A 22,837-nucleotide genomic window follows, 5' to 3' on the forward strand; every position below is an offset into this window, starting at 1 on the left:
TAATCCTAAATGAAGAAGGTGGTGAGGAAATTTATCCATTAGATTTACACGGATGTCTTCTAAGGTACAAAGTGTAGCATTGCTTTTCCTTTCACTAACACAGTTGAGTATCAGCCCATGTTTTTGTGCCTCACCTGCCTTTCTTTTTGTTAAGTTTCTCAGGTGCTGATTTATAGTAAAGATGTCTTGTGGCCCTGGTATGACAGTTCTGTATTCTATTATATCATCTGTTTTGTATGCTGAGTGCTGAGAATGGAAAAGATGGAAACATGGTTAGATTGTCAGTTGTTTCCAATGAAGAATCTCTGTTTGGTGGAACTGTTTGCATTCCTGTGGTCAGCAGTATAAGGAAATACCATGTTATGAAAAATTCCCAATTGTTTCCTTAAGGGCTCTTAGAGTTGCACAATCTTTTGATGGTTTTGTTTGTTAGAAAAAAAAAGAAAAAAAAGAGAAAGAACTTAGTTGCCAGCTCTTCAGTTTGGAACTCAAAATTCTCTTAAATATTTACTAGAGCTTTGCTTTTATACTCAAGGTTTGGATTCAAACCAGAAGTGTATTTTCCTAATGCACACTGATCAGCCATTATAATATGAGTAGCTGAGGAAAATTATAATTTCATTCCAGGGCATGTTTCTTTGGGATATCCCACCAGTTCCTGGACTATCCATCATTGTGATTACTCATAGTTTCTGGATACAGCTCTAAAACATTACTTCTCTAAGAGAGGCAGAGGTAGCTCTCAAGTAACCAAGTGACTTTTGCACTTTAATTCTCAAGATAAATGTTTTTTCTGACAGAAAAATTCTTTTGTCTTACAGACTGAAGCCCACATTTAGCATTTAATTTGTACTTGCATTTTCAATATCCTGTTAGGATTTGTGTAGTATGTCTGATTTCTGACATATGCAGCTATTCAAATGTATTGAAAATTTTTCCAAAGCTGTTCATGTTCAATATCTGTCTCACTGCTGTCATCTCTTAGTTAAAATCCATTTCTCCTCCCAATTTATTCATCCAAGAATGTATATTGCTGTTTTCCCTGATCTGAGAGGTGACTCTGAGTTTATTGTTTAATGTGTGACTGTTACTTCTTCCCAGATTTTCTTTTTCCCATTCTTGATATGATCTGCATCCTTTGTTACTGATTATATAATTTTATTTTGGGCATGGAGTCATATAACTGATGAACAAGAGCTGAGAATGTCACCTAAACAATGCAAAGTGCAGTGAAGACATTTCCTGACCGGTGCCTGTGTCAAAGTTTCTTGCTCATACTCCAGGAGTGGGTAGAACAGGATGAATGGGAAATTCCCTCTACTGGATTAAGCAGAGGGAATTAAGTCATAGCACTAAATGGCAGAGTAGTTTGATAATTGTCACATATTTTTGTTATTGTTTTAATAATGAGAATTTTGAAGTGGGGAGGGACGAAAAGCTTGTGAAAGTGCATTGAGTGGTAATAGGGAGAAGGGATGTGAAGTAGAAAAAAAAGATTGTAACAAAGAGCTTGTGACAAAGGACAGGAGAAAAATTTGCTCAAGAGCATTTTATGTTTGCAGTGTCACAGTTTCTGGCTTTCTCCTACAGCACCTCCTTCTAGTGAGAGCTGTAGGATGTCCAGCCTGTGCAGTGCCCAGAGGTGGGGACAGAGCTGAGCAAGCTGCCCATTGCTGTCCTGGGGCTGTGCTAGGCAGGAGCAGGGCTGTGCCACGCTAGGGAGACTGAAGGGGTGTCCAACACCTCAGATAGGGGCACCTCTGTGTTCTGCAAACCAGTGCTACTAGACCTGAAGCTGGAAAGTTGGAGAGACTGAAATTTTGCTGTCTGAGAGCGGTCTGTCAATGCCCTCTGGAAACAGTAGCTGCTAGCCTGGAAGAGAGTCTCTCCTTGCCTGTGACGGCTACGCTTAAAATAACATATCAGGAGCTTGCGTAAAAATAGTGTTCCCTTATCTCTAACAGTGTGAAGTAGACGAAAAATAAACTGTACTCATGCCAAGAATAAACAGTCACGTTAGAGTGTTTAAATTCCTGATGCTGTGGAGTACTCACGCTCTAGCAGGGCATTTTGGTGCCAATGAATCTCTTCTTCTTTCCCAGTCACTGCCATTGCTTTGTGTACTCTGCCAGGGAGCAGTTGGCAGGACAGCAAAATGAGCAAATATGCCCAAGCCCCACAGAGAGCACCTAGGTAAAGAATTCTGTCCTCTAAATCTCCCCTAAATCTGTACTCCTGTCAGCTCTAAAAGTAGATGAAATAGTCTTGTGGCTGTTTACCTGTATTACACGTAAAAGTACATTGTTCATTTCTAAATGCAAACTTGCTGAGCAAGGCATTGACTTTATATAAGTAAATAATTCAGGGGAAATAGACAATTTGAGCAATAGCAAGACACAATAACATCTTATTTTTACTTCTCTTGGAATTTGGTTTTTTGCTTTAGAGTATCTTGTAATTATAGTGTCTTCCAGTAATTTTGTGTAATTCTACTTGCATTATTTTTTTGCACATTGGTTTTTTTTGAAAGTCAGTTCTTTACTTCTGAAATTCATAGAGCACATTGAATAATCAAGATTTTAGTGCTGATGGGAAATGGGATAACCAGGCTGCTGAAGTGTTGAAACTGGTGAAGTATTTGTAGTGTGATATGCTGAGAAAACCTAAGCAGTAATGCTTGAGAAGAGAATGGGTGAAAGAGTCTGTTGCAACCTGATGAATTCAAATGGGGTAACAAGTTGGTGAGAGGTACCAGCCTTGCCTCATGGTAGGCTGAGCCCAGTGTTTTCACAATGCATAAAATGTCTAATTTGCAATGTACAGATCTTAGAAAATGTAGCATATGTTTTGTATGGATGCATGAAAGGAAGGAGCCTGGCCCCTGTCCCCCAGAAAATAACTGTTTTTTCTTGGTGGAGTGGCTGAGGGAAAAAGGAAGGTGCTAGAAATAATTTGTCGGGTTTGACTGAAGATAACTTGTGGTCAAAGCCTGTGAAGACAAAAGATGATAGAAGTAAACAATTGCTATTTTATTTACTCATTTTACATTAATGTTAGAAGATGAATGCAAGAGGAAAACGCATTCCTGTTTGGTGGAGGGAAAGGGTCAGAGCAGGGCGGTTGTTTCCGTAGGAGCTCTGGGCACTGGTCAGTGCTCAAAGGGAGGTGTTGTGTTCCTGTGCTCTGCTCCTGCCCCACCTCAGCCTCTGCTCTGGGGTTCAGCTTCCTCAGGGCTACCAGAGGAGTTATGGATTGTGGCTGTTATGCTCTGCTTTAAAAATGCAGCAGGTAGTCCGGATTTTGTGAGTTGTAACCTGAGATTTCCAGCTAGGCGCTCTTAAATGGGACTACTCTGAGATTTTGTTATATGCAAAATGCATTATGTGGTAACAAACTAAAATTTAATTCAATGAAAAATTCTGAAAACGGGTTCAAGAAGATAAATATACAGTATACAGTATATTCCAGTTATGTTGGCAAGCCTACTACAAGTCAGTCATGTCTTTTTTCTGTTTTACAGGTCAACTGTATTACTGGAGAGGAGGAGAGCTGTGGAAAAACTCAAGGTACCTAAAACATTTTACTGCCTGAATTCTTGCTGTATTCTAGTGTAACAATATTAAGGGGGAAGAGGGAACTGAATCAGTGACCTGCCACTTTTAAAATGGTTTTATTAAAAACCACAGACGAAAAACCCTATTACAATAATCTCATTAATGTTGTGCAAAGTACTTTTGTGGGATGAAGTTTTACCTTAGCTTTGGTGTGCGTACAAGAGTCTGAACAAAGCTGCATAATACTTGCTGTAAATATATAATAGAACTGCACAGACATAGGGGTAGTGAGGTGTTCTGCAAGTTCCAGCCCCAGTGAGGTGGATATTCCCTCTTTGTACAGTGGGGTATAGGCACCAGCTGATGATAAATATCATCAAATGAGCGAGTGTGGTGACTGCAGCTTTGACTTTCTTCAGGGCAGTTAGCAGGCTTAGCTAACAGCAGTTAACTGCTCCATGTACAGCTCTAAAGATGCAAAAGGAGTGGTGGGAAGATGGCAGGACCTGACAGCAGCCTGGATTCTACAAGCTGAACTGGGGATTCTTTTATACATTTTTCAGACACTTCTGTTAATGTCTTACAAGTGTCTCTGTGGTATAGATAACATGTGTTGTGGTCTTTATAATAATAGGCAGCAAACACTCTTACAGTGGAATATTTTAGGGATTTGAGTGCCTAATCTCTTATCTGAAGTATTTTTTGTCTAGCACTCTTTTATCTAGCTCCCCAGGTCTTTATTAAAATAAGACAGTGTTATAACTTGCATTTTCATGTCTGTTATGTAACTAAAAAGACTATATTAAAATAATCCTGTTGCTAGCACTTGGATAGGGTTCTTTAGAAAGATTTTTCTTAGTTGGAGAAAGTTTTTCTCCTTTCTTTGCTGTGAAGTATTATCTGTGAGATGCTACACGTACCTTGCAAATAGAACACTATGAGGCAGAAGCAAGGAAGAAGTCAAAATATTATCACTTCATCAAAATGGAAAGACAATGGCTTTCAGTAATAAAAGCTGATTTTATACTTCTGTACACTTCAAATTGAGAGGAGCTGAGCTGCCTTCTTCCACTGAGAGTGCATCAACTTGTTACCTGTGAGTAGTGATGTAGTGAACTCTGGTTCCTTTCTGTCCTGTGGATGCTAAGTTTGTGTTGTTTGTAGCTGTGTAAGTTGCTTGTGCCACATATGCAAAAGCAGTTTGCTACAGATGAGAGTTTATATGGAATTAATTTCTCAAATTTCTGCTATAAATACAGCTTTCAGAGATGAGTTACATGAAGTCTTTGTGATTGATGGAAAAAATAATGGACATTTTGTTTGAAGAATACGAGAATGTAAAAGAAAGGGCAGCGCAACTTATGGTCCCAGTAAAAACAAAATGTGTTCAGTTCTTGACATGCTGGTGGTAGTTATGCTTACATTGCATGTGATACAAAACTACTCATATCTGTTATTTAGACAGAATTGAAAATACAGGTGAGCAAAACCTGTCTGCTGTCCAAGAGCAAAACCAACAGTGTTGTTGTCAATGATGCCTTTTCATTTGTCAATAATGCTTTTCATTTCAAGAAACTGGGTAATTTCTTGGTCCCTTCACTTTTGCTTTGAGATGATTCAGATCATTGGTTCCACCTTGAAACTGAGGTCTTCTGTGATGCTTGGGGTATTTAAAATACAAGATGTTTTCCCGGGATCTTGGGAGAGTGCTAGACATGGAGCCCCAGTGTGGCTGCATTCCCTGCAGTGTTGGACTGGCTTCTCCTGCAGGCTCCTGGTAAGATGAGAAGCTGGCAAAAAGCATAAAAAGGAATTAATGTGTAGCTGGAAAAAAGATACAAGGGACTCTTAGACATTTTATCTGGCGTCTCCAGTGCTGAAGGACTGAAGGAGAGGTTTCTATCTCTTTGCTCATTTTAGACAAGGGATTTTACTCTTGACGTTTTTTTGCCCCTCACTGTGCAGAACCTGTCAAATCCTTTTCCTGACACTTTCTCCCCCGTCAGTCCCTCAAAAAGACTTCAAAAGAGATTTTTCCCAATTGCAAAAGGAACCAGGCATGGCCTTTCTAACTCACCCTGCATTTGAAGCATTGATAAGTAACATGTGGCTGGCTCCAAACTGCTGACTTTCCCAGCCATTTAAAAAAACACAGAGTATGGTTTTAAAAGAAACTACAGGATTGTTCTCTCTTCTTTGCAGTTGCCTTTGTGTAAAGTGTCCCAAGAGGTTTGATTCTTTTCTGTCTGAAGCAGTGAGAACTCACTACTGTCTTTCTGATTAACACATATTGAAAAGAAATGTCAAATTTTTAAAACTTTTCCATATGGGAAGGGTTTCTTTATTCATAATCTGTGTCACGCTCTTTAAGTTGTAACTTTTTTTTTCTTTAATGCCGTTGGATCATCACTATTTGGAGGTGCCCTAGCAGAAAGAAAAATATTATTTTTAGGACTTGATATTGAGTAAGAGGAGCCTGGAATAAAAATCTACTGTCTTGCATAATCGTTTAAACCTGCTATGGAGTTTGGCAAAGGTAGAGACTGACAGTTCTTTTCCATAAAATGTGGTTGGGGCTTCATGTTTAAAGACAGGGTATGCCTGAGGACAGCCCTGATCCTTTTAATAAGAGTTAAGCTCGCTTGAAAGGCGAGGCTGAAGATGAAGAAGAATGTAACCTGAGGAGTTTGGAGCTTATTCAATAACTCCAATCTGATGCATCTCATTATAATGATAGGAGAACATGGTAAAACAATGGCCTTTTTATTTCCTGCTCTAAGGAACAATCTAAAAGGAAACTGTACAAAAATACAGTAAGATGCATGACTAACAGGAATCTGTCTTCCAATCTATCACCTGAATTGATTTTCCTTTTAAAAATAACAATAAAACCCCAAGCCCTCCCTGAAATACATATAGTGTAGCTGTATTACCCATAACCATTTCACTTGGTCAAATAAAATTCAACGTTGTCTCTTAGCTGTTGGGAAAGCTGCACTCTCTCCATGGTTTGCGTGAGGAGAGCACAGATCTTGAATTGTTCAAAGGGTTTGTTGGGGCTGTTTTTGAAAACATCTCACAGAACTCTAAGATTCAGCAAGTTGGTAAAGTTGATATTTCTTTTTTAATGTCTCTCTCTGATATGAAGCATATTTCTAAGCTGCAGGTGGCATTACTCATTTAGACTGCTAAAATCCCCTTACACATAGTACTGAGGAAGAGGTCAAGGTAAGGCAGAGCAGGACAGTTCCCAAAGTTACACATCCGCACGTTACCAGTGTGGAGTTGACGAAACCTTTTGTCTGTGCCCTACTGAAGTGTCAGCCTTTAGTGTCCCATTCCTGCCACCTGCACACACCCTGTTTTCCAGCTCTGCTGAAGGTCATGTTCCTAACTAGGCTGCTGTGGTGTTGATGGTTTTGAGCCCCTGGGCTTTCTAATCTTTGAAAGAGGCTAGATGTGTTTGTGGGACTATTTTAAGCATGCTCTTGAGGGCTTTCCTCCCACCCTGCCCAGCATCTTTCAACATTCCCTCTCCATTCTCCAAACAGCCCTCACCCTTCCAGCCCATCAGGGAGGAACTGGGATGAGCATTGGCTCAAAAATCCCTTTAGGCATGATGCTTCCTAGGGTCAAGCAAGGGAAAGTGTTTACTCCTGAATGTGTTCATGCAAATATGGAAAGATTGTGTTCTCCATCTTCTGTCTCAGCTACCAGCCCTGATGGAATCATATTTAGTCATCCCAAAAGCCTAGGGTCCTCTGGTTAAATGTAAATTTATTGTCTTCTCTGAGCCCCATTGTGAGTGAACTTCCTGATTTTGGTCCATTTTTTAATTGGTGCTGTTTAAGAGCCCAGATGTGGCTCTTCAAATGTCAGTGACTGTAGATAATCCTGTCTGCATGAATGATGAAACAGAATATGTGACACAAGTATATTTCTGCCTTAAATGCCTGTTTCCAGTAAAAAGAAGTTGTCTTGCAGTCTGATAACAAAGACAAAATTAAACACGGATTTGGGCTTATGCACATTTCATACAACTATGTAATCTGATGCTTTTTTCTCTAGAGAATAAATTTAAAGCTTTTTTTATTCCTAGTATGAGAAGTTTCAATGCATAGAAGTCTGAGTCTTTGCTTTTATTTCATCAAATGTTTGTAGTTGCAGACAGTAATATTTGTTCATGCTGTGTCTGCAATCTGTTTTTCTTGTTCAGATTGAAAGGTAACCACATTAATTGTGAAGAGGATTTGCATTTAAAGTCCTGCATTGGTTGGACCTCTCTTTCCTGTTGAATGAAGAAACTCTCTGGAACTCAGTTCCTGTTTACTTGGCTGTCTCAGCCTTGTCCTGTATGGATGTGACAATGGTGTTTTATCTCCTCCACTTCTCCGGCTTTCCCTGCTGGTAGTAGTGCTCATGCTGAACTGAGCTGTTCACTGTGACCAGTTCACCAAAGCACTGGAGCTCTGCCCAGATATTCATAACAAATGAAATAAAATGTGGGATATATATTGTGCAAGTTAAAGTAATCAAAGAGAATTAAAAAAAAAACAAAGATAAAAGGAGATCCTGTTCAACATTTCTATAGTTGTTGCCTTTCTTCTGAAAAAACACTTGCTTTGTGTGTAGCTCCTGTTGCTTTTAGTACATATGTGAAAGAGCTGTGGGGTTGTTGGTTGTGTCTTTAATCATTATTTTAAAAACACAATAATTTTCAGCATAGATTGTTGTTACAAAATAGAACCTGGTTCTCTGTAATGTCAGCATCAAGTGATGATTGTCTTGTCTCAAAAAAGCCAAACATAAAGTTTCTCTGGCATAAACAGACTAAATTTGAGCACTTGTCCTGCTTCTCTCGCTGTGATGAAAAGCTGGAGTAGCTTAGAAGTTGAGGATGAGGAAGATTAATAAGTAAAAAAGGAAAACATCACCCTAGGATATTTTCAGAATTGCTGCTACTAGGATGATGCATAGCTGTAAGGAAGGCTTATCCAAATTCCTACAACCTTTTAAATGTGAAGAGGGTGCTTGAAGCAAATATCCCACTTCCTCCTCAGGCATGCTGCTAATCCCTGAGTTTGTACAGAATTTCTGTAGCTGTTACAGAACTTCTGCTGAGGATTTAGGAAAAAGACATTCAGGCCTTCCAAGACAGCACAGCTTTCGAAGGCTTTATTTCACTTTTGTTAAAATACTGAATTGTTGGTTTTGCTTTTTTTTCCCCCCCTTTTGTCTTTTGCTTTTTGTTCCTCTTGAGTGCCTGGAACATGTTGAAGAGTGTTAGATTGCTCTTTGCCATTTTCCCTTTCCAAGGTCCCTTTCATGGAAACAGTTTGCTTGGCAGCAGATAAGTGTCTGTATCTCATTCCCAGTCAAATTCCTCAGTCCATGTGATAAAGAGTTTCATGGGAGGCAGGAGGAGGAAGAGGACAGCATTCATGTGAAGTCTCTGATTGCAGCAGGGGGCAGAGGAGCTTGGTGGGCACCTCCAGATGGAATTTTGGGGAGGTGCTAGGCATGGGAGAGAAGCATTGGAGCTCTGGGGTTCACCACACAAAAACATTTCCAGCTGACACAAGAAGGCTGTTAAAAGTTAGTAATACAGATTGTTTTATCACATCCTGTTAATTATAAATTAATGAAGAACAGCTCTGCAAAGAGGAGCTGATGTAACTGTTCAGTTGCTTGTGACATGGTGATCAGATTTTCAGCTCTTTCTCTATGATGATGGAATTAAAGCTGGAAATGCTATTCAAAGTTGCTGAGTGGTATATTTTAAGCCATCAGGCTTATAACTGCAAGAGAATAGATCTACCTTAAAATTAAATATTTTTTCCAAAAGATAAACTCATTCTATTTTTCTACCATTATAGCTATTAATGAAATGGCTTTAATTGTGTCTCTCCACATCTAACACATTGTACTTAATTTTTTTTAATTATTCCTTTGTGTAAGAATAAATCTGTTCCTGATGTCTTAAAACTGCTGAATCTTTGTAAAACATAAAAAACCCAAATGTGGCTACATGGGTATTAGCTCACCATTGTGTGTTTACTGTGGAGATTGTTGGATTTTATCAGGTCTGGCTTTATTAATCAGCTGTGTAGAGTGAATGAGGAATATGTGTTTTAAAACTGGATTTTTTTTCTAAAGTAGTTATAAACCTTGAAACTCTCCCACTCAGTACCAATTTAACTTCAGCAGCAGCCTGTGGGTTTGTGATTTTTCCCCCCTTCACTTATTGAGCTGTATTCAGAGATTATAACGTCCTTAACAAATGTTGATATTTAGAAAGTCAGTTTTTTCTTCCCCTCTGCTGAAGCTGGATTTGTATAACTTCTTGACAGTTCAGTTGTAGTAACATGAAGGTTTTCTCTGTCTGCTAATGACCAATGACTCTTCATGGAGAAGAGTTTGTTAAATGTGGAAGTAAGTTTAAGGCTTGTTTTTGTTGTGTGTCATGTTAAAACAAACTCAGTCAAGTTCTTTGTAGCTGATGCTCCCTTAATTCTGCTCCTCCTGCAGAGCTTAGGCTGCTAACTGAGACTTGCCAACACTCAAGTCTCTGCTGGTTATCAGTGTGGAGTGCTAGGAACTGTGATTTGTGGTGTGTCATCCTAGGCGGAGGGGAGTCTTGGTTGAAGGAGAATGGGGTAAAAAAAATCACTAACAAAACATGAAAGTCTGATTCCTTTATGCTCCACATTCAGGAACAGTTGCTGCTATTGCCCAGTGTCTACACCTTAACATAGAAATGAGGAGGGTTTCATGTCAAGAAGTTCAGTTTGAAGGTTATTTATACCATTAACTGGAGAAACCTATAATTATCTTAATTCTAAATTCAATTTAATCACATTTTTTGGACTAACAGTAGTGCAGCTACACAAATTGGTGAGTGAATTGCCAAATGAAATGTGTTTATTCTCCATGGAAATGGAGTACTTACACTTCACATAGGCTGTTACTTTAGATTGGGTTAATTCTTTTAATAAACTAAAGCAGTCAATCCCTCAAATATTGCAATTAAACCACGATAAAACAAACCCATCTGCATTCTGTTTGCGGTGTTTGAGTATGTGTTTCTTAAAAAAAAGTTTTGAAACATTGTAACCTACAATACCAATAGTGGTTATACTACATGGAACATCACCTTGATGTTTGGGGCAGCAACCTGCTACCATGAAAGTATGGAAGGAAGCAATTTTGTGTTTCCAAATCTTGTGGAAACAAGTCTCAAGCTTGTTGAAGGCAGTGACTGCAGAAAGCATCAGTGTTGCTCTCAGAACATTTGTGTCTGGAATAGCAAAGCTGTTCTTCCCTGGCTCCCAGGAATGTGGTTGTCTGATTCAAGTTCAGTGGTCTGAGCAGTGCAATTTCCTTGCCAGCCTCCTACCTTTGCTAGTCATAAAAATGAAAATACTTGTTATAAGAAGTTAAAGCCTGCAGGTAGTAAAGTGGCTTTTAAAAGAATGAATTAGAAGTTGGAAAAAAATATACCCATCTACTGAAGACTTCAAACTTTTTGTTGTTGCTACTTTTTTATTTTTAAGAGGCAAGGAGGGGTTTATAGCAGGGTTTAGGAATCTCTTAGCAACAAGGAACCATCTTTCAAAAGTTGAAGTTTTTGCTGAAGAAAATAGAAGGGGGAAAAAAAAACTCTCTCACAAATTAAATTTTAAAGTATAATAAGTCTGGCCAAAAGATATTCTGAGAAACAATTTGCTAAAGATACCAGAGCCAGCAATAAATCCTTTAAATTGAATCATTTCAAGTACATCAGGAATGAACATCCTGCCAGACAGACTGGAGAGCTGATAGATGACTGAATATAGAAGAAATACATGGTGAACATAGGGCACAGTAAAAAAGCTAAATGGTTTTTATCCAAGATTTTTTTCCTGAGAGACTTTAGGGCAGAAACTTCACTTTGTAGGTCATATTTTGAGAATTGGTCTCAAATTGAAATGTTGGTTAAAAAGATTTTTAGAATATAGAAAAAAAAAAAGTGGCAAATTGCCAGGAGCAGATACCATTTACCCAAGAGAGCTTACGGTAACCACCAGTGACAACATTGACCTGGCAACTGTGATCTGTTGCTTAAAATGGCTGTGAGATCAGAGCAGGAAGATAGACAAACACAATTTCAATGTATTAAAAGCATTCCAGGAATAGCCAGGGCACCACAGAGCTGCAGGTCTGTACAGGCAAGGTGGTGTGTTTCATAGGAACAAAGACCACAAAATTGGTAAACACGTGGCAGATGCGTGGGCAAAAACTTATCTCAGGATTTGAGGGAAGTGCTCATGTGCATTTCAGATAGGTGGCCTTTAACCTTAGGGTGGGACATTCAGTTATTTAGGTCTTGTTTTCCTCCTCTTCAGCCTGTAGAGTTGAACTTGCTGGTGTGAAATGCAAAAAAAACCCAAATCATCTGTAATCGTGTAACTTTTTGAAAAATGTACTTACTTAACAGCCAGGAACAGAATACTATACCACAATGTAACTTTGTGATAAATTAGATGGACCCCCAATAAGTAACTGGATTATAGGAAACATTGGGCTGAAATTAACTGTGTTGCCTCAAGAACACTTAATGACACATATGTAATAAAAATCTTTGACTGCCCGTGTACGTTAATTTAGATGTGAATGTTTGTTTAATTTTGGTCAGGTTCTGACCACAAGATGTAGGTGAAGCTTACTTTGTGGTATGTGTGGCATTGTCAGTCAACAGACTCCTATGAAATCTGCCAAGTCTGAATTTTCTCCTGTCTTTGTATGTCATTGGCACACATCATACTGAATGTTCGTGACTCTTTCTTACATTACTGATAACACAAATTTATTGGTAAGAAGATACAAAATAAATAAGGTAAAGTGTCATATTGGCATCATATCAGGCTTTACGAAGAAAATGTAGTTTGGACTAAAAGCAGCTTCAAGCTTTTTCACAGTTAGAGCCATTTTAAGGTACTTAATGATGGTGAAATAGCTTTAAAGTGAAACAGATTTACTAGAGCAGCTGAAAGGCCCTCTCCAACATCTGTCAGCTTTATACCAGTTTTGTACCAAAGAATTACAAAATGGCCAAAGGTTACCAGAAAGATAAGGTTACTTCCATGGAACTATTTTCTTTCACCAAATCTCTCCCTTAGGCTTTGGGAGTATACACTGTAGATAAAATTATGCTATTCTCTTTCAAGCATAAAGCATGAAGTTTGCACCATTGCTATTTTGCACATTGTGTCATATGGAAGAAAGCATATGTTTGTAGGTGGGTACTGATAAGCTTGTATGATTTAGAAAAGTATTCAAAAATCCTCTCATCGTCACCATAACTTGGTGTTGTGTGTTTGTCATGCATCATGCCAATTCAACCCTGGCTCATCTAACTGTCATGTAAGGAGGAGAGCATAAATAACCTTTTAGAAAATACATTTCAGTGCAGTGCATTCAATACATTTCACTGCAATAAACTCTTTATTGCCATGAATACTGCAAGGTGCTTGTAGTGGGCTGATGGCTACGAGGAGTTTGTTGTTGCCTTACTCCACTTTCAGCATGAACCATTAAAGGATTTCTACTATAAAGGAGTGCTTTGTTTCTTTACATGTCATGCTAACGCTGAGATGTAGCAGCTCTAGTTCCACATTGATGTCAAGTGTTAGTTGTGCAGTGCATTTGCTAACTTTTTGGCTCATTTTTCTTTCTTGACAGCAACAGTAAAATACAGAAGACAGTCTTTGAGATGTACATTAGCTTCAAGCACTTACTGAGAATGGAGAGAAAGCTTTGTCATTACTTTAAAAATCATTTATGGAACTTGTTAAACACTATTTCCCATTAAGCTTGTTTGTCTTATAGTAGTCTCCATGGATGAACATTTTTGTAATCAAATAAATTTAATTTGTATTTTGATTGCAAACCAAATATAACATATCTGCTACCTTTCTTCTGTTCCTCCTTCCTTCACTTTTCCTCCTGTTCTATTCCCTACATGTTGAGATTTTGGTTTTTTATATTTTTTGAGGAATTGGTCATATATTTTTACTTAATTATTGTTATGTTGGCAGCTCTTGCACTTGGTATTCTGAAACCTTGTTTGTGCCTGGTGACAGTTTCTCACAGCATATTTTAGTCTACACTCACACTGTTGCCAGATCTTGGGATGTGCTTGGCACTGAGGTTCTCATTTTATACTGTGTTGTATCTCACTGCTGAGAATTAGTCTGTAATATGTGGTGTTGACTTGGGCAATGTAAAAAAAGACCTCTGGTTGTGAGATGAATAGAAAAGTGTATCACCCGTTGTGCACGTGAATTGCAAGAATTTAATGAATTGGTTTTTTATCTGCCACTTGGATTTTTTTCCCCTGGGCTAATAAAATAGTTAAATGATCTCTTTTCACATGTTCATTCTGTCTTGCCTGTAGCTTGTCAGTGTTTCAGAGCAGCACGTGCCTTGCATAACTCGAGATCTCTGCAATATCAGTGCCTGCTTGTGGATTGTGTGCCTGTGTTGGAACAACTCTAAGTCTATGGCACAGCCAATGAAGTCTAGATAATTACTCACTTCATGCCAGAGAGAGCTTAGTTAGACAGTGAATTCAAGTGCTGTGTAATTATCTGAAGTTAGGCAGAAAGAATTGCACTCTACGACCTAATGGTTTCACAAACACAAATGCTGAACATGAAGATGTTAAATTTCAGTACTCAGTAGATAATATAGATGATAAATGAAAACTGTTACTTTAGGACTTAGGAATTTTTCTTTCGAGCTGGGAACTTTTAGACATTGAGCAACTTTGTTCCTGATTCACATCTCGGAGAGAGAAGAACTTAAGTCATCCCAAGTGACTCACAAATTATTTAACTGTGAAGTATGAACTTCTCTTGCAAGTTCAGATGGTGCTATTTATCCTTAACTATTATGTGATGTAAGCATTTCTAGGCACAATCAAACAACTTCCACATTTCAATAATTATTCCAGCAAATGTGATATGTGTTCATATTCAGTATAAGTAAAACAATTTATGTATTACAGCTGGATGTGAAAATTAGGGACTTTCTAACCCCTTTTTCATTCTTTTGGTGTGAAATTTTTTGCTGTGTATCAAATCTGAGAGGTGTGCACAGCTAAACCTCACTATTACTCATCTGTGAGTCTGGTTTGGGACATAAGTGGTATGTGGGCTTGGAACCCTCTCTGCATCTGAATTTTAGCCTTAGTGACTAAAATTTATCTCCAGCTTGAAGCATCTTGCCTAAATTTAAATGGTAAATCCTTACAAGCTGAAGAATTGTGTATTTCTGGGATAGATCTTCCATGCTTTTAAAGAGTACATAGATCTTGGATAGGTTTGCTTCACAAGAGAGAATTTTGCTCTGGAGAAGTAGCAAACAGAAGAGACTAGTCAGTGAAGAGCTGTGTTTAGTTAGCCAGTTGGCATATGTGCACTTGCAAGATTCACTTGAATGATTTCTATTTGTAGTGCTCAGCTGAGTTCCACTGATGCAGTGAAACTTACTGTTATCACTTTTAGCATCTATCAGTATTTTCACAGCCTTCTATCAAAATATTGCTGAAAACTGAGCCTGAGAAACAAATTTGAAATCAATAACTAACACCCATTCTAGTTAGTGTGGCTGGGGGAGGAGGAATTTTTAAGCTACATAACTTTTTAAGGCATCTGCAGCTCTATCACCATTCCCTTCTTTACTGAGATATCTTCCATTTTGAGGTAAGTCTAAAAAAGCCTTTAGTCCTTCTGGGATTTTTAAAGACTTCTCCATGTTCTGCTGTTTAAAAATACTTTTGGCCTGTATTGTCCAATATTTAGAATAAGTAGGATATTAAGAAAAAAAATTATTAGCATTGCTGAACTTCATGTGAAAAGAACTAATGGTCTTGGGAAGGTGACCTATGTACCTTGGAGGTCTTGGAATTGCTCATTGTGATGTGATTGACTGATCACATCCAGAAACTTTCTGTGCATGTTTCTAATATGTGAGAAAGCCAGGTTTTGCTGTGGCAGACAATAAGCAACGTAGGAAATCATCCCCCAATGGATTTGCCCAATGTTGAATAGCTAAAAATGAAATTGTGGGAAGAATGATGAGTGCTGTTCTTGCTTTCCAGCAGCAGTGGAACTGTTCATGCAGCAATATAGTGAGATTACATGCAGTCTAAATTGTGCTATGCTTCTGATTTAAAAATGTGCTGCTTCTGTTTAGCCTTTATTGAGTCATTGGTTCCAAGAGAGAAAAAAGGGATGGTATTTTAAGCTGTTTGTACAAATTTATATCTTCCAGTCAACCATAGGGTTTGGATTTACTTTCCTTGAGAAGCTGTAAATTACTGAAAGTCCTCTGCTTTTCTGGTTTCCAAATTTTAACACTGCATGCTTGTATCATGGTTTTGGAGATTATACCAAGCTTCCAGAAGCATAGCTCTAAACTTTAGAGATCCTTCCTTGAAAAGGTAATGTTTAAATATTTCATCAATCTTGTTTGCTAGAAGGATATTTTTCTACAATTTGTTTTATTGCTGTATGGACATTTCACAGTTTTATTTCTGCAGAATGTTTTTCTTTCCACACATTGGGGCACAAGTGTGTAGTTTTAGCAGACTCAGTTTATTCAGCAAAATACACAAGCTGGTACTTCATTGCTTTTTGTGAAGGGAATAGCCCTGTGGTAGTTACTCTTCTTACCATAGGCACTGGTCTTGAAAATGGTCAAGTGAAAATACTTTCTTATTAGTGTCATTCTTTTGAATACCTGTGCAGTTTTGAGAGGATTGATTGCTCCATCCAATGACTTGCTGCTACCAAAAATCAAAGGAGCTATTTTTTTACTGGTGGTGTTGGAGCTGAAGAACAAAATGCCAATAATATATATTAGAAGTGTTTTGCTGTTTGTGGCTTTACCCAGCAATTTGGAGTTTTTATATGGGGACCGGTTTAGATTAACGGAGGAAAAAAATACATGTTGTTTTGCAGTTTTAAATTATTAAAAGTATTAGAGGAAAAAATGAGCTGTTCATGTAAACTGGTGAATTTGAGTGGGCAGAAATTTCCAGGACTCTAACAGGGTGAGGTTTGTCGATGGTACCAAGAGCATCCCCCTTTTATATACTCTGTGCCTTTCCTGAAATCCCAAGGGTGGCATGAGGGGATTTCATTCATAGGAAAGACTCTAAAGGACTGAATTCTGCCTTAAGTTCTGGGGCCCCAGGGCTGCAAGCATTGGTGAGATTACTTACTAATAAGTCTTACTCTAGAATGGATGGAGCCAAGTCTCTGTTGCAACTTTGCTGGGAAAGCATGATCCCAAGTGAAAGTACCAGCTTTTGTGAAGTGCCCCCAGATCTGCCTGTCTGACATCAGCCAACATAAAAACACCTTGGCAGAGCTGACACAGACATGCAGGTTTCTGAGCTCATCCCACCTTGTCTCTGCCAGTGATGGTTGTGCCCTGCAGGCTGAGCCTGGCTTCACTGGCAGCTCCCCGTCCCCCTCGGCCTCTCTCTGCCCCAGATAACTTTATCCTCATAGCACAGATACTCAGTCTGGATTTCATTTCTTCCCCTGCAGCTCCGTGTGATCGCGCGCGCATTCCTGACGCGTTACCAGCAGCCCACATCTCCGAAAGGGCCGTATCAGCTTTCAGTGGCCCAAGCTCAGAGGGGAAACAGCCCAGTTCCTCCATGCACAAACAGCTGGGCAGTTGTGGATGGAATTAATTGCTGATATGCACTGGGCTGTGTTTTTCTTCTCTTGTCATTTCCTTTGCAGCTGTGAAAGGCAAGGTTTTAAGGCTTTAAAAACAGCGCAGACCTTTTCAGTGGGAGTAATGTAAGAGTACTGAAATATATCTGTAGTTTAGGATTTGCATACGAAGTAAAATCCCTCCTAAGATGTAGCAACCAGCACTGTTGATGTCGATATTCAAATTCCAGGTGCACTCTGTGAAATTAATTTCTGACTTTGGATTTCCAGCTTGAGGAAAAATTCTGGCTGAGGAGATTTGGAATTCTGAAAGCAGTAATCGTTGTTTTCTGAACATAGGAGTCTGAAGTTGAGCGTTGAAAGCAATCTGTTATGAAAAGGGTTGTCTTCCATGCATTCTCTTGGAGCTAATTTATAAAATGGACTGATGCTGCTTTAGCCAAATGTGAAAGAGTCAAGTTGCTGAAAGTCATGTTCCAGCCCAGCAGTTATGGGAAATTTATCACGGGGTTGGAAAATACATATGTTATCAACAGGGCTGCATGTCTGCCTCGAGGCTTCACCCAGCCCATAACAATCCAAAAACAAACCACCCATCACAAATGAAAAAATGCTGTCAAAAGTAGGTTCTAAGCCCTAATGCTGTCAGAAGCTGCAGCATGCTGGGCTTAGTTGTAAAATCAGTGGAAAAATGTGTGGTACCTGTTGTTGAAGATAATACTTTGTGAGCTTCCAGTATGAATGTATAACAGATATTTTTCCCCTTGTGTATTAAACTGTTTTAAATGCACTTTTGTTTTATGGAATTGTTACACCTCCCCTGCTAGTAGGCTTATGCTGACATGCAGTTTACTCAGGGGAAGATCTCTAAGCTCTTTTGCCAAAATAATTACAACTCTCATAAGTATTTTACTAGTACGCAGTATTTGCATACCATATATTTATAAATAGTCTCATACCTGGAATGAATTGTTTAAACAAATGCTTGAAAAAGGTTTTGTTGTTTTAAGACCTGGTCTTAATAACTAAATAAATGAAGTTGTACAAATATGTTGAAAATGTCCCCACCAGCTTGGGTTGTGTAACTCCTCGTATCTTAAGATGAGTATTTCAAAGGTCCCACTGAAACCAGGGCCATTATTTGTGGTAAATGCTGTGCAGAGTGAGGAAGGGTTGACAGACCAAGATCTTTAATAAATAAATAAATAGAAATTGCACAACTCTTGGAAGGAGCCAAACTTTCAGTCTCAGCACCCAAATCAGCCAAACTCTTGCAGAGACTGCTGCAGAGAGCTGTGGGATTGTACTTCCAGCAAATACAGAGTGCACACTTACATCCTAGTTTTTCAGCCTTCCATGCAAGGGATTTCCACTGCGACCTTGTCTGTCGTGGCTAAGAGCACGCAAGGGGACACCAACCCAAGTCTGGCTCACATGGTATGCAGGAAGTTCAGCTGTAGTAATTTGATTGTAAATCTGAGCCTGAGAGTCAGTAACTCAAATCATGGCTGTTACTTCAAAGAACGAAGGTTGCCTCCTTGAAGGGCTTTTAGTTTTTATAGCTATACAAAAGTTAACTATTACATAAGTTGTATGTTGTACATATCCATATATATGGTCATATCTTATTATAAATATACATGTATCATAGGCACCCTGTTCCATATCTGTCATACTAAGTACTTTTTTGGCAGGTAGTAGAAGTTATGGAAACAATTAAAATTCCTGTGCAACACTGGATTACTTATTTGTTTGGAAGAGTGGGTGGTGTTGTAGGGAGGGGAAAAAGGCAGATCTCTGCTTCAAAACCAAAGAGTAAAAGCATTCTGGAGTGGTTTTGCCAGAAGGTCTTTTTGTCAATTTGTGTTTGCACAGAAAGGTCTGACTATCAAGAATAGAGTTCTGGGGTTTGCACTCTGGTGTATGTTGTTAGTAAATATTTAAGGAATTATAGAGCTGCAGTTGTTTTTATGGCCAGTAACCAACTGGTGATCCTTTCAAGGCAATAAACAGGGTATGAGAACAGTGTTCTTAATTACCCCGGCATGTAAGAAGTTGTTAAAGGTTAGAGACTGGCTGTTCTCTGCTCTGCCTTCACTTTAATCTAGTGCCTGTCTGACTGCGAGATTAAGAGTGGCAAAAAAATCCAGCCAGTTTTAAGGAACTCATATAGGAGTTGTGCAATTTAATTCATCTGACAGTGAGTATCTTGATCCAGACTGTCTGCACTGTGTTTTCCTGTGGGTTACGTGACAGGTTGGTGGCATGATTTGCTTTGCAAACCTGAGTTCATGTTTGTGAATCTTTCAGCTGTGGTTTCTTTCTCCACCCTTTTCTCATGCATAAACTTGAAAAATATTTAGGACAAGATTTCTCTGGACTCGCCAGCTCTGATGGTATCTTTTTCAACTGTGGTCTTTGTATATGTGTACTTCTAAAACAATTGGGAGGTGTGGTGCAGTGTGCTTCCTTGGAGGGAGGCACTGTTAGTAAAGATTACTGATCTGTGAGAAGAGTCAGCTACAGAAAATGCTGAAACTAACACTGCCTGGGAGGAGTCTGTGGCTTTGGTTTTTAACTCCCTTTGAGTTTTGCCAGTAACTTGGAGCAGGGAAATGTTTGGTCAGCTGTGGGGTAACACTGAAAAGATTCTTGTCCTGACAACTACATTTATCACTGTAGTAATAAGTTCAGTGTCTTAAACAACCACCTGACCTACTACATGAAGAAATTGTATGCAGTCAATAAATACTTCAGATTGTTCTGTGTGTGACTGACAAGCCATAGTTGACTAATGAAATACAGGATTTGGCAGTGCTAAAGCTCGAGACATCGTTGAGTGAACTTTGTGTAAGAGTGGGTTCATTCAATAAAAAAATAAAAGGAGCATTTAAAGAGCCTTTTATTCCTGTCATAAAGATGCTTTGTGCTATTGCAGTTGTGTGTTTGACAGAATGGTTGGGGATGGATGCTGCAGATAGTTGTCTTGTAATTTGAGTGTCTTCTATTTGACACCAGCATGATTTTTATCTTCAGTGTTGTGACATGACTGGTGAGTTACAGTTTCTCTGTTTGAATGGAGTTTCCTACTGTAGTTAGTATCATGTATCCATAAATCAGCCTGTTAGCAGTGGTCATTCTGTATATTATGGGATGGGTTTGTTGGTTTTTTGTTTTGGTTTTTTTTAAAGGAAATGAGATCTGATTTTGCTTCTGCTTAAGCCAAGGAGAACATCAGACTCAGTAGGACTGGGCTCAGAGTTTTGAGTGTTTGTTGGCAGCTAAAGTCAGCACAGCCTCGTAGGGCACAGGGCTGATTGCACTGTGCTGCAGTACCATGGCTCCCTGTACCTTTGAGCTTTTAAGTCTGTGAAATAAATCGAATCACTTATATTTTGGTTTGTGGTTGAGTTTGGTTTGGAGTTGTTTTTTTAATTGTTGTTGGTTTGGGGGTTTTTTATAGGTAGGTAATCTTGATATGTTTAAACACATGGCTCTCTAAAACAGCTCATTACTGGTCACACAGTTATAGCAATTGTAAAAAGAGATGTAGTTCCCCATCTCTCTTTACTGTATCAAAGTAGTTCAGATTCTGTATGTGTGCTAATGAGTTTTTATCATGTGTGTGAGTAGTAGCAGACTAGATATTCTCCCATATTAGTCACTGCAGTGTGATAGATAATAGAGAAGTCTATTCTCATTTAAAGCTATAGCAGAGTGCATGAGGCAGCCTTCATTAATGTATGCTGCAATTGTATTTAATTTCTTAAATTACATCAGATTCTTTCATTACACCAGAATCAGAGAGATTCTTATGGTAAAGGCATGACCAACTAGTTTTAAGTAGTCTATTAAATTCAATTTTCTAGTATCCAAAAGCATACATGCACCCTGGTCAAAGAAAAAAAAAAAACCAAGAGCTAAGTACCCAAGTATTTTAAAATATATAAACTGGGGAGAAGAGATGAACAAAAAGCTTCTAACTTTCAGTAGATTCATCATGTTTTCAACATCTGGAATGAAGGTTTTTCTTGAGCACAGTTTTGAGATACACAATATTAATTCCAAAGCTTTGTGAGGGTGAGCAGAGCTTAGCCTAAGAGGCAAATACTAAGTTCTGGTATTAGTTTTTTTGCATTGTTTCTACATTCTGGCACTCCACTCCATTTCCTCGCCTCACTGAGCACTGAAAGGGACATAAATTGACATAACTAGATTTTTGTGACTGGGGCAAGGGAAGCAGCCTGAAAGATAAACTTTAACCTGTCATCCTGTCAACAAATTTGCATTGTTAGAAAAGTAAGAATTTATATACCATGGAGTCAAGAATAGTTTGTAGGGACAATGCATTAAGAAAGTCCATATCTGAAGTTAATTTATTTCAGCCTAAAAATAGAATTTAAACATCCCACTGCCTGATTTGCTTTTCCATTAAAAAATTTACGTTTCCCTTTTTCTGTCATAAAAAAAGCTTTGAGTACTCTCACTGCCTAAAGCAATGAAGTCTGAACTATGACAAAAGTTAATGGGAAAGTAATGGAAGAATTTGGCCTGTCCCTGTAGTTTTGGGACTGCTAACTTCTTTTAGCAGTCTATACTGTGTCTTGAGCATGCTGCAGTTCAGTTATGCAACCTTGGGAAGTTTCTCTCCCACTGAATGCACTGTTCCTTTATTAAGGCTAATGGGAGTCATGTGTTCATGTCAGTGGGAAAGCAGACCCTTAAAAATCTTTCTGGTAGATTTGGTGGAAACAGAGCTCACGTTCGTTATTGCCGTCCGTTCTGGGCAGTTGGATGTCTCATTAGCGGAATGTTAATGATGTTCAGCGAACTTCATTACTGGACGAGAGGATGTGGTGAAAATATAAAACGAGTGGCTTTTTAATCTTATAATTTCCTGTATTGTTGGAATAATTTCTGCCTGTTTTGTCCTTTCTCCCGTCCCAGTACTTACACATGGTGTACCTGGAGTCTGGTGGATGTGATGCTGGGGGTGCTTCAGCCCTGCTGCCGGGGCTCTCTGCCCTGAGCCCATGCTGTGGCTCCCCTGTCCTGGAAAAGTTACAGTAGAAACCATTAGATTGTCAATCCTTCTGCAGCCTCGGGTAGGAAGCAGATTATAAACATCCAGCAGGTAGGAGCCAGATTTTAGCCGTGGGACTGTCAATGCAGTATCTTTACTGAGTGCAGAGGGAGTGAACACGGCTTTGCACAGCCCTGTGGGGAAGGCGATGGCGAGACCCACACCATCCCTTCATTGAGCAGATGTTCCTGCAAACCCCCACTAACAAAAACAAACCCACCAGGTCCCTGCCGAGCCGCAGGATGGGCTGGCCCCATGTGAGGCCGAGCCCTTGGCTGGCAGCGGGAATTCGCTTACCCTCGGAAAACGCGGCCTTTCGTTTTATCTCGCTGAGGCGGCCGCGGGGGAACAATGGGTTATTAGAGCATTGGAACAACACGGGCTTTGAGTGACCCCCGCGCTCCTGTGTTCTGCAGGCGAGGCTAAAAGCAGAGATTGGCTGCCCTCAGAGTTAATTTGGCAGCTGC

At 39.1% G+C, this 22,837-nt stretch overlaps 1 protein-coding gene and 1 long non-coding RNA gene across 4 annotated transcripts in view; one reads left to right on the forward strand and one right to left on the reverse strand.

Annotated features, from left to right (window-relative positions):
• The window catches only part of ADD3 (adducin 3), a 92,252-nt gene that overhangs the window by 29,828 nt on the left and 39,587 nt on the right, over nt 1–22,837 (forward strand). For all 3 annotated transcript variants that reach the window (XM_071446013.1, XM_071446011.1, XM_071446014.1), the window contains exon 2: nt 3,521–3,566. The gene's annotated coding sequence lies outside the window, so the exon portion shown is untranslated. The remainder of the gene's footprint in view (nt 1–3,520; nt 3,567–22,837) is intronic.
• LOC139599040 (uncharacterized) lies at nt 4,697–22,759 on the reverse strand. The gene is made up of 3 exons (XR_011682148.1): nt 22,668–22,759; nt 22,242–22,339; nt 4,697–5,344 (listed from the first exon to the last, which is right to left on the reverse strand). It is a non-coding gene; the product is annotated as an uncharacterized lncRNA (long non-coding RNA).

This window comes from Agelaius tricolor, unplaced genomic scaffold (genome assembly GCF_023055355.1).
Source record: "Agelaius tricolor isolate 1412-34295 unplaced genomic scaffold, bAgeTri1.0.p SCAF_22, whole genome shotgun sequence".
Lineage (NCBI taxonomy): Eukaryota > Metazoa > Chordata > Aves > Passeriformes > Icteridae > Agelaius > Agelaius tricolor.